Source organism: Delphinus delphis, chromosome 2 (assembly GCF_949987515.2).
Source record: "Delphinus delphis chromosome 2, mDelDel1.2, whole genome shotgun sequence".
Classification (NCBI taxonomy): domain Eukaryota; kingdom Metazoa; phylum Chordata; class Mammalia; order Artiodactyla; family Delphinidae; genus Delphinus; species Delphinus delphis.
This window is the reverse complement of record NC_082684.1, coordinates 161,479,487-161,492,328: the sequence shown is the minus strand read 5'-3', so window position 1 is coordinate 161,492,328 and position 12,842 is coordinate 161,479,487.

The following is a 12,842-nucleotide window of genomic DNA, read 5'->3' as shown; positions in this document are numbered from 1 at the left end:
TTCCTCTTTGGTTGGGTTCTTCCTGTCTTCTCAGGATGTGCTGACCACAGCCTGTACCTCAGCCCCTCCTTGTCAAGACTGGCTGAGGCAGGCCCCTGGCCTTGAGTTTTTCACCCTTCCATTCCCAAGCTGCTCATTTCTAGCTAACTACCTAACCTTTCCATCTTAACGAGGACGAAGTTAACCACTTGACCATACCTTTCTCTCCAGACGACAGACCTGCCCTTCACACATCAGTCAGATACAATAGCTCAGCTTTCAAAGCATGGCTGCCCTGCAGCGCTGGGTGACCAGAGAAAGGAGAATATCCACTAAAGTGTCTCACAGATACAATAGCTCAGCTTCCAAAGCATGGCTGTCCTGCAGCGCTGGGTGACCAGAGAAAGGAGAATATCCACTAAAGTGTCTCACAGTTTGGAATCATTTCCTTACTAGCATTATATTGGGGCCAATTTGGCATGACAGTGGTGCTTAAGATACTGAACCAAAAATGTTTATCGATTCTCCAGGGCTCTATCACAGCTCTATCTGCCGACTGAGGTCTTCTATGAATTTCTCCACTTCTTTTCCCTCTGAGTTGAGATCATACCAAAAGAGAGACTGAAAATAAAGTAATTTACCAAGTGGGAAAGAGGGTATTTTTCTTGTGACTGTTAGCTTGCAAAAACAAAATTGAAGATAACATAGGTTCATGCTATGTCCTGGGTAATGACAGCAATCTAGTAACAGCCAAGAGAAGGCAACTTTATTGCTTTCTTGCAAACGAGCCAAAAACAATAGTTCATCAAGTTTCCACTACACTCATAATGGAGCATTTTATGATCTTCTAAGGAGAAGTTTGAAGAAATACAAGACGCGTGCTTTGGATAAAAATGCCAATTTCTCTTAAAATCCTTAAATTTATTTGTCACACTTTCTTTCGCAATTCCAGACTAATTTCTTTGAGGCTAAGATCTTGACTAATTTGTTTGTTTCTTCTGTAACATAAAGGCCATGAAATTTACACTCAAAATGACCATTGTTTTGCACTGGGTGTCCTTGGCCTGTTATTTCCTACATAATCTTCACTATGGCTTTTGGGGACCGATTCATTTAGTCTTGGCACTTACTGAAGTTTTCTTGTCCTTTGCAGCTATAGAGATGCCTCAAGTTGGCAGGAAGGGAAGGGAAGTCTTTGTGCTGTTGAATACCAAAGTTGGCCTCTATTACAGAGCCGGAGGAATGCTTTTTGGAATGACATTGGAGACAGCCAAAAGAACATCGTGAAGACATTCTGATGTTGACGGAGAGAACTTCCCACGGTGTCATTGGTGGTTAGGCAGGCAGGCAGGGCAGCTATTGTCGTGTTTGGCTTAGACAGTATGTTTTGGAAGACAACCTAAGTGAAAAGGAAAGCCTCGCTATGATCAAGGCCTGAATGTTTGCCTGTTACTCAGGCAGCCTTTGATGGAAGAATCGGTATTAAGAAGATTACCTTTTTGAATTACTTCCAATGTTGGGCTAGATTCAGACAGCAGGGGACATCCACAAGGCCAGATAGGTGGGGTGTAAAGCATCACAGCTAGATGAACCCCACAAAAGCCCATCCATAGACTAACTAGCCTTCACTGCTATTGTCTCCCCTGAGGGTTGATGAGCCATTTGACAAGGAGATTCTTTCCAGAGTCATAGGTATAGTTACCACCCTGCAGACCAACAATTCAGGACAGGATACTGAATTAGGGTGAATCTGCAGGGTAGACTTCAGTAGCATATTCCGGGCTTTCTCCTGGGAAGGAAGTGAGAGAGATTCTTGGAGCAGTAGGTGGGGAGAGATGTCAGGTCGAGGAAGGCTTGAGTAAGAGAGGTTAAAGAAAATCAGAAGTTTGGCCCTAGAAGGCTGAATGTGGCTGGAAACAGGAGAGAAAAGGGGAGAGCAGTGTCAAGGCATGGAGTCCTTCTGGAATTGAGACTTGGGTTCTTTACACCTGCCGCTTCCCCACTGGTCTAAGCCTGTCCCCCGGTGTCTGTGGTCCTACTCCGTCCCCATGGCTTGGTTTGGCAGTGACCTGGATGAGGCAGGGAAAGTGGGAGAGAATAGTGGGGACGGTACAGAGCCTGGTGACAGCGCTGGCATTTGCCTCCTTTTGTGGAGGAGCTCAAAGCCAAACACGAAGCTCTAGCTTCTAGGCTCTCGTTGTCTGAACGAGCTGACTTGCTGCAGAGTAAACCCACAGATATGCCGAGTTTCCCAGCACAAACAGCTGGAGCAGTTTCCCAAGGGCTTGAGATCAGGGAGCAGTAAGAGTGCCTCTGTGTGTGTGTGTGTGTGTGTGTGTGTGTGTGCGTGCGCGTGCGTGTGTGTGTGTGAAGGGGGCATGGGGGGAACCCATGGTGTCACAAACTCTCCTGTCAGAAAACCACCATCATGTTTATTATCTTGCCAATTAGACCTGTGTAAGTGTGTGGTCGAGATATGGAAATACAGAAAAGATACAGTTCATTTGATGCCCTGTTGCTGTTCACTGTCTACCTGTAGAAGGAGAAAGCGTTACGGAGAACAAACCTGACTCCATATCGGATCTATTCCTTTAGCTCTAACCCTGTGCTCTGTTGCCTGAGCTTAGTCATGCTGGCTCTGCACCTTTTGTAAAAGAATGTTGTCTATAGCCTGAAATATACAGCGGGGGTCCCCAATCCCCGGGCCGTAGACCAGTAGTGGTCCACGGCCTGGTAGGAACCAGGCCGGACAGCATGAGGTGAGTGGTGGGCGAGCGAGCAAAGCTTCATCTGCTGCCCCCGCATTGCTCACATTACTGCCTGAACCATCCTGACCCCGACCTCGACCCCGTCCATGGATATATTGTCTTCTACAAAACCTGTCCCTGGTGCCAGAAAGGTTGGGGACCGCTGGTACACAGGATGCCCATTCTCAAGGCTCTGATCTTTAAAGGTGTAACCCTTTTCCATTCATATAGAGATAAAAAGTTGCAGAATAGAGAATACCCTTTGCCTTGCTGGAGGTTTACAGAAACATTGTGGCCAGACCTGTGTGGACAGCTGCAAGAACAAAGGATTTCAAAACCAAGAAGTTGGCAACAACCAGCCACAGCCCCTCCCCTTTCAGTCTAAAAGAAGGCTGAATCCTAACTTGGGTGAGATGGTTCTTTAGGACACTAGTCCACCATCTTCTCGGTCTGCTGGGTTTCTGAATAAAGTCACTCTTCCTTGTCCCAATACCTCATCTCTCGATTTATCAGCCTGTCGTGCGGCTAGCAGTATGAGCTTGGACTCAGTAACAAAAGGAGGTAAAAAGGCATGGAAAAGGATGACAGCTGCCCTGTGATACACACAACCAAAGGGGTTTGGCCTTATTTTAATCCCAGAGATTTTTGAAATTTATCAAGGGAAAGAAACACTAAACTCCTTTTCTGGCATGTTAATGATAATATATGCTTGAAAAACTCATTATAACCATTAACATGAATAACTAGTGATTTAGAATTTGAGTTAGAGTTAGGTTGCTACACTTGTGCTCTCTGGGTGTTTGAATACAATTATTTGAGGATTAAACTGAAAGACATCGATCAGTTCCAGAAATAAATAGCAGGCTTGCTTGCAAAGCTAAAATTGGAATGGAGAAATGAGAATTCTTGGGGAAAATGTCTGTTGTATGAATGAATGAATCAAAAGTGAGATATTCCACACCTAATTACAGGAAGATTTTAGCAAAGAAATTGAGGTTTTTAAGAAGATAAGAGAGCAATTTATGACTTTAAGAAACAGTTTTGCTTTTGTTTTGGTCTATAGGATTGAAGATGGAATTAAAGAGGTAAAAACTGTATTTTTATTATTTAGTAACCTTCTTCATTTAGACAAAAACTGATGCTAGGCTACCTTTCTTGGTATAAAAGGAGTATCTAGGACCTATTTAAACATTATCTCAAATAGCAATTACATATTAAATTGAGACAAACCCACTGCATCATCCTTAGTTCCTAAAAAACAAATCCTTGGTAGTTTATATTGCGCCTAGAAAAAAATGGAATTTATCATCAAAGCTAAACAAATCAGTAGCTATTTGCTACATTATAAAGATAACCTTGGATTTGATGGTGTTGCATATACTCAGGATCAGATGACTACACATATTTTTGGGAAAAAGAAAATCCTTTCAATTAAATCTTTTTCTACAGTGTAAATGTGTTTCTAGTGATTTAAGTCAGACCCTGAAGGCTGATTTTAATGTACTTTCATTAAGGATTTCATTGATGTATGAGCCTATGGTCCTTTGGGCTGAACTCCTGTCGGTTGAGATGCTAGTGAAATATCAAGCAAGGTGAACAAAACAGGCAGCTCACATGCAGTATTCTGCAGGTCTCACGAAAATAAAATCATCTCAGAGAAACTTAGAAATGTAACGCCAAACAGAATGCGGGAGCCGTTTTCAAAAGCTTTTCTGCCTTTGGACTCACAGACCACCCAAAGGTCAGCAAGATTCTGATGTGCAGAGGAGAACATTAGGAAGTTCTGGGTCCGCTCATCCCTGGGAGACTAAAAACCTAACAAAAATTCAAACCGTTCAAACCATTTTCTAATATAAAAAAGAATCCAATCCATGCATGTTTGTAATTTCCATAAATTAGCCTTGCAGGCTAACATGGTGTTTCATAACATTGTCGAGCTATGCATCATACAAATTAGACCAGAGCTCTGGCCAAGAACCGTTTTAAGGAAAATTACAGATCCTCTACCCTTTCTTGCACGCGGAGCTCATGGATCTTCTCTTTCTGCCTGGAATCACAAAGAGGAAACTGAACATTTTACCCAAAATATTATTGTAAAACAGTGGCACAAAGGCTCTTTCCAAGAGACAAGTCCTGCAGCAAACTTGGGCGAGGTCGGGGCAGAACGTCTGAATCGGGTGACAGGCAGCGGCCAGGGCTTGGGCTCCGAAACAGTGGGCTGGATTTGCAAATCACGTTTCAAACGAGCAGTGAGAAACAATTAGGGAGATCAGTGTATGAAAACAGCACCTGGGGCTACTGAGGTGGGAATGCAAAACTGTGCTGAGGATTCAACAACTCTTCTGACACAGTTGTTAGATACGGTGAAAGGGGACTCTTTCGTAATGCTGCCACACCTCCACCAGGAGCCCCAGCTCTTGTCAGGAAGCCACCTCCTGAAGCTTCCACACCCTTCCCGGGTCCCTCCTGTCCCTTACTCCCCTTCCCACCTCCCTGCCTTTGCTCTACCCAGATTGCCTGCTCCACAGGCTTTTGTGTGTCTCCTAACAAGCAACCCGGATTCACTGCAGCCCGGCTGTGTGGGAGTCTTTGCTCTGCTTGAAGTGTATGGAATTCAGATTTTTAAGACCCAGGCACTTCCCTCAAGGGGTTTAAAATCTCCTCAGAATGAAAAGAAACAAATGTATAACAGATAACTAGAAACATAAGGCAATAAAATAGCCCAGTGCGTGGGAGTGATGTAGAAATGCAGAGAGCGCTCATCCCCTGGGAAGTCATGAGACATCGCGGAGGGCACTTAACCGTTTAACTGAGCCCTGGAGGACAAGCAATATTCAGATAGGTAGACTTCGATGGGCTGGGGCGTGGACTGGCAATTCCCACCGGGGCTCAGCAGCAGTAAAGGCCAGCAAGCAGGATGAAGGAGAGAGACGGGGAGGGGTGGAGATGGACGGGGTCAGGTGTCCAGAGCAGGGAGCCACTTAACGTGCGAGGCCAAAAGCTTGTACAGGTTTGCATTTGGCTAGGTTACCCAGTAAGTGAGATGAAGATATTAGAGTGACGGGAAGTTTCAGGGATAATATGCAGGACCCAGTGCACAATGAAAACACGAGGTCCCTTGTTAAAAACGTGGGTGGGGGGAGAGTTCCTTTGAATTCCTAAAATCGAAAGCTAATTTTTTCCCCCTGTGGTCTTTACCTTTTATGGGTGTTTGGTTTGCTGTTTAATATCATGCTTCCCTAGGCACAGGATACTCTCAGGGAAAGTGCAGTGCTCCCTGGGGGCCTGAGAAGCCCAGCCCACGACTCGGGGTGTGGTGGTATCCTCTAGCGACCAAGTTTTCCCTCCTGCCAGCCGCTGGATCAGTGTGCCTTAGTGACGAAGTGGAACCAGGCATCGTCCCTTCCCGTGGTGCACGGCCCACGACTCCAGCCCAGGGCAGGTGGGTGACCGCACGCATCACCCCTGGATGTGCTGGGATCCTGGATGCAGCTGGGTGAGAGGCTCGCCTCTGCAGAGGTGCTGCCAGCCCGGGGCAGAGAGGGCCACGGCCATGGTCCACTCTAAGATCCTGCCCTGAATCTAAGTCCCGGGTGGGCCCCAGGGAGCCAGCGTGCAGGGCTCTGGGAACCCATGAGGGAGACAGAAAGCTGCAGGGATATAGGCTCCAAGTCCCAGGGCACGCTGCTTGCACACGGTGAGGCCTGGAGAGGCCAGTGCCCTGACGGGGGAGGCTGGGGTCTGACACAGGGATAACAATAGAGGGAGAAAGCGGGGAGGGGACTGCGGACCAAGGAGAATAAAAGTCAGGGCAGCTATCGGGTTTAGAGCTTGGGTAATACAGAAGATAATGACACTCTGCTATAAAAAGGAAAATAAGCCAGAGTCAGTTTATTTAAGTTTTCTTTTTAGTTTTGGGTGAGGGGCGGCAAAGGTAAGAGGTATCATTTCGGACATCACAGCCTGAGGCTGAGAGCAGGTTCCTGGGACGAAGTGTCCACAGGCAGGTGGCCACCCACCAGGCGAGCTGGGGACAAGGTGGGGCTCAGAGGAAGGTTCAGGAGGAACTTGCCCAGAGCGGGGCTTCCTGGAAGGCTCTCGGTGGAGTCTCGGTGGGGGGACGGTCCAGGAGGGGCCAGCACATGTCAGAGAGTGTGCTCGTGGGATGCCTGCCTTTAAAGGGGAGAGAGAGGGCGAGCAAAGAGGGGACTCCAACGTGATGCCGAGAGAGGAGGGAATTTTCAGAAGAAAGCCGAAGGAATCAACCCAGAAAATCTTGGAGAACAGGACAAAAAATAATTCTTCTTTATAATTCCCAAAGATATAATTTCAGTGGCACAATTAACTGGTTTATGGAGTGAATAGGAATCACCCATGCGAATCAGGACATTCTGGGGCCGAGTCCAGTCTGGGACGGACAGTGTGAAAGAGGTTTTGGAGGCAGACGGTCGAGGTTCGGAGCTGCATTTGGACACTTCTAGTTGCCGACATAGGTGGCAGAGAAGATTGTGCCAGGCAGGTGGAGGGGCGGGAGAGCACAAGGGACCCTGTCCAGCTGCTGGTAGGTTGCTGCAGCGGGATGTGTGGAAGGGGACGGGGAGGGGCAGAGGTGGGCAAGGGCCAAGGAAAGACAGTTCTTGAAGGGTCTGTTGTAGGCCAATGACCTGAGGAGATCAGCAGGACTAGGGGAAAGTTTTGCCGCATGCCGAGAGCATCTGCCTGCTGCCCTGATCCATGGATCCAAAGTGGATCCATGAAGTTCAAACCCGTGTTGTTCAAGGGTCAGTTTATATACATATACAGTGATAAACACATATCTATAAATACCGTTATCTATATGATAGAAAATAACTGTATCGATCAGTTGATCAATCGAGTATCTTTGATTTTGCTGCAGGTGACAGTTTTTTCAATAATAGCTTTATTAAGAAATTCACATACTCTAAACTTCACTCTTTTGAATGCTACAACTGTACAGTGTCTAATTTTAGAACATTTTTGTCATTCCGAAAAGAAACCCTGTATCCATCAGGAGTCACCCCCCATTACTCTCCTACCTCAGCCCCTGCACGTTATTCTCATTCTATTTCTAATATTTCCGTTTTCTAATTTCAAACATTAATCTAATTTCTACTTCTATTGATTAGTTTATTCAGGCCGCTCCACGCTAATGGAGTTATACAACAGGGGGCTTTCTGAGACCGGCTTCTTTCTCTGGGCATAATCATCATGGGCTCTACTTTTACAAGTAATAGTTTTGCCCCTTACTACCTAACACAGGTCACCACTTTTCCTAGCTTTGAAAACAATTTCCTCGCCACTTCTCCAGCCTTTGCTAACAGTGTGCTTCCTGCTTTTCCATCTTCCACTCACCCATTGGTTCCAAAATCAATGCTGCACATGTTAGATTTTGGTTACATCAACATCCTACTTCTGGTACCAATTTCCACATCATTATTTATTACCAAAATAATGTTGTATCAAAGACATCAAACACCAGGGGCATGCAATAATAATCATTTAGTTGTTTTTTTTTTTTCTGTACGCGGGCCTCTCACTGTTGTGGCCTCTCCCGTTGTGGAGCACAGGCTCTGGACGTGCAGGCTCAGTGGCCATGGCTCACAGGCCCAGCCGCTCCGCGGCATGTGGGATCTTCCCGGACTGGGGCCCGAACCCGTGTCCCCTGCATCGGCAGGCGGACTCTCAACCACTGCGCCACCAGGGAAGCCCAAATCATTTAGTTTTGTTCATGAATCTGCAGGTCAGTTGGATGGTCCTTCTGGTCTCAGCTGGCTCACTTATGTACCTGCTGTCAGCTGTAGGTCAGAGAGCTCTGTTGGTCTCTCTTGGGGGCTGGCTCACTATAGGCTTGTCTGGCATGGCCTGGCTAGGGCCAATGGGCTCTCTTTCATGTGGGCTCTTGTCCTCCAGCAGGCCGGCCTGGCTCCTTCACATAGTGACTGGGCAAAGTTCCAGGAAAGAGCAGAATCACATGAGGTCTCTGAAAGTCTGGGCTCAGAACTGGCACACAGACACTTCTGTTGTGTTCTATTTGAAAAAGCAAATCACAAGGCCAGCTCAGAATCAAGGGGTCGGGAAATAGACTCCCCCTCTTGATGGGAGGGGCTGAAAAGTTACATCATAAAGGGAGACTGTTAATTGAGGCCATCATTGCCATCAATTCCAGCTGTTATTTCATCACGGACACCAAATAACCACAGCCAGTTCAGTCGGACAGCTGGAGTTCCATAGTTTTTCCCCAATTCAACTCAGCAAATATTTATCAAGTGCCTGTCATTTGATAAACACTATGTGTGATCTTGAGGAGACAAAGGTGAAAGGACTTGGAATCTGTCCTCAAGGAGTTCATAGTCTAAAAAGGGAACTGGACATGTGAACCAGCATGTACAAGACAATGTTATAAATTCCGCAGTATGTTCAAGAAAGAAAATGAAGTGATACATTCCACTGGGGGATAAAGGAGTATCCTAGAGAAGATCGTAACTAACTTGGGTCTTTGCAGGAGAACAGGAGGTTTCCTGGGAGACAAGGGGGTGACATGGATCAGTCAAAGGAGAGGGAAGAGTATGGACAAAGGTTTAGAGGCATAAGTGCTTGTGGTGAGAATAGGGATTCCAAGTAGTTCAGAATCCTTGAAGTATCGGGTTGTGGGAAGGAGGAAGAAGGAGATAAGTGATGGAGGTAGATGATGAGGTAATGGTGTGAGCTGCTGGGGCTTCTCTCTAATGCTTAAGAGTTATTTATTATCCTGGATGTAACTGGGAGCTGGTGAAGCAGATGAGTGGCAACATTTCTCTTAAGAAAGGCACCTAGCTTTTGGTACTTTTGATAACGAATGGACTGCAGAGAAGAGTAGAGGCTAGTCAAAAGGCTATTGGAATAGTCCGGTCCATTGAGGGAACAAAGATGTACCAAGACAATGGTGGTGGAAACAAAGGAGGAGATAAGATTTAAGGGAGGCGTAGGAAGCAGGACTTGATGATTTAGTGTGGAGGAGGATGAAGAAAAGGAAAAAGTGAGAATGATATCCAGGTCTATTATCCATTGCCTTGGTACCCGGAATTAAGGCTCCAACTTCTTACTCACCGGCCACGTGGCCCTAAGGTGATCTTTCAGAGGAGCAACTCATCAACCTAAAACCTCAGTCCTATCAATCAATAGCCTACAGATATTCTTCAGACATTAGCAATGTTAATGCTTTTTGTTTTGAGATAACTGTAGATTCACAGGCAGTTGTAAGAAATAACACAAGAGCTCCTGTGTACTTTTTATCCAGTGTCCCCCTCATGGTAACTAGACCGCACTGATGCCCTCTGCCAGCCGTATTCGGATTTCACCGGTTACATGCATTTATTTATCTGTGTATGTATTTAGTTTTATACAGTTTCATCCCATGTGTAGATTTGTGACCACCACCACAGTCAAGATACAGAACAGTTCATCCCAGGTTTACCCCCGTTACCCTTTATAGCCCAGCTACTTCCCTCTCTTTCCTGATCCTTGGTCTCTGGCAACTACTAATACGTTCCTCATTTCTGTAATTTTGTTATTTCAAGAATGTTATGTAAATGAATCATATAGTATCGAACTTTTCAATGTTGACTTTAAAATTTGCATAATTTCCTTGAGATCTGTGTATCAATTGTTCCAAGTTCCTTTTTATTGCTGAGTGGTATTCCACGGCACAGATGGACCACAGTTTATTAATTATTTCACCCACAGAAAGACTGCGGGTTGTTTTCAGGCTTTGGCTCTTAGGAATAAAGCTGCCACAGCTATTTGTGTACAGATTTTTATGTGAACATAAGTTTTGACTTCTCTGTAATGAACTTCTAGTAATACAATTTTTTGGTCTTATGGTAAAGCATGGGTTTAGTTTTACAAGAAACAGCCATATTCTTTTCCAGAGTGGCTATACCATTTTATCTTCCCATCAGTAATGCCTGAGGAATCCAGTTTCTCAGCGTCCTTGCAAGCATTTGGTATTTTTAATTTTAGTCATTTTAACAGTTGTGTGGTGATGTCTTGCTGTGGTTTTAATTTGCATTTCCCTAATGGCTACTGATGTGGAATATTCTTTCATGTGCTTATTTGCCATCTGTATATCCTCTTCAGTGAAGTGTCTGTTTATGTCTTTTTTTTTTTTTTTTTTTTTTTTTTACTCTTAGCCTCTTGTGCATTTGTCTAACCAGAAAATAGTCTGAATTTTTTTTGTGTGTGTGATACGCAGGCCTCTCACTGTTGTGGCCTCTCCCGTTGCAGAGCACAGGTTCCGGACGCGCAGGCTCAGCGGCCAGGGCTCATGGGCCCAGCCGTTCCGCGGCATGTGGGATCTTCCCGGACCGGACACGAACCCGTGTCCCCTGCATCGGCAGGCGGACTCTCAACCGCTGCGCCACCAGGGAAGCCCCAGTAGTCTGAATTTTATCTTTATGTTTTCACTAAAGAGATTTTCCATGGGAAAGAATCAAAAGTCCCATTAAATCTCCAACCATTCTATTTAGATGGCTTACTTAGTATAAGTCATTTTATTGTTGAAACAAATGGGAACTGGTCCCAAAGTCTAGTTTTCCCTCGAAGCCACTGGATGTTTCCTAGTATCCTGTGTTGCACACAGCTGCTGAAGGGTGACTCATTACTTAGACTGGTACTATGGGACTTGTGTTGAAGCAAAAAAGTCTGGCTTGAGGCCCAGCTAAAGCTTGTTATTTGTGCATCTCTAAAGGATACTGTTGGCCAGGCACTCAGGTGGTGCGCCAGGTAAGGAGCAGAAGATCATTGTACAGTGGTCTGTGTTTGATTGGAAACTGGAAAAATGTTCTCACTTATTGATAGAAAGGACCACCTTTCAGCACCTGATGCACTTCCCCTCCTTTGGTGTATCCTGTGAAACGTGTCCTAGATTTACTATTTGTGTTTTTTACCCAATGAGTTCAAGAAGACGGACATACCTTTTATCTCTCTTAAATAAGTCATAACTGCTGGATCAGTATTTATAAAAATTTTCTAAACAAAATTAAGATCAAGCATATGTAAGTAGGTAATTTAGAGGAATAGGGAGAATTATCAAAGACTCTTGCTGGAAAGTGTAAGTGAAAATTTTCTCCACCTTCTCCCACAAACTTACACGCATATCCATTTGTACAGGTTTTCTCTCTAGCACAGAAAAGAACCAAAAGAATTCTGTAAGACCTTACAATTTAATGAAACAAAAATAATAAAAAAAATACATGGAAGAATAATCATTTCCATTTTGGAAGTTCTGGGATTGCTGGCTCTATTAAGCATTTGTTCTTTGGAGAAGCCATCCTGGAACAGATCCAGGCATCTGCAGCAGGATGGTACTCTAACACGCCATCTCTCCACGTGGGTGGATGTGGGGCAGGCCCTACTGGTGGCATAATGACAATACCAGAGCGCGAGAGGTTAGGTAGAGGTGCGCACATAGGACCAGAGAACTCCGGAGCATTTATCTTTGCATCCAGCATGTATACATCAAGCTCCTTCCATAGTCTAGTTCCGTGCTAAGTACCTGCAATCCACAAATAAAAAAATCCCAGCTCTCAAAAAGTTCAGAAACTCACATGGGAGAGAGGCGAATGATCATCTAATAGAAAGGGATATAATAAGTGTTAGGATGGCAGCAAGCACGTGGTATTAGTGACAGACAGAGGAGCTCTGATTCATCCCTGTGGTGGTGATGGGGTAGGATGGGTAAGGGACGATGTCCTGGAGGAGTTGAGCACTGAGATTAGTCTTGAGGGTGAAATAAGAATGTGCTCAGCAGACATAGTGGGGAGAGAAGATTGTGCCAGGCAGATGGAAGTGTGGGGGGAGAACAAGAGACTCTCTGCCCAACTGCTGGTAGTTTGCTATGGTGGGGTGTCTGGAAGGGGGAAGGGGTGAGGGCTGCAAAGGTGGGAAAAAGCCAAGGACAGACAGTTATTGAAGGGTTTGATGTAGGCCAATGACACGAAGAGAATGCATAACTAGGGGATAGTTTTGCTGCCTGCTCAGAGCATTTGCTAGCTGCCCAGAGAAAGTGAAATCAGGAAGCCAATACCTTGTGGTTCAGAGTGTTAATATATATATTTT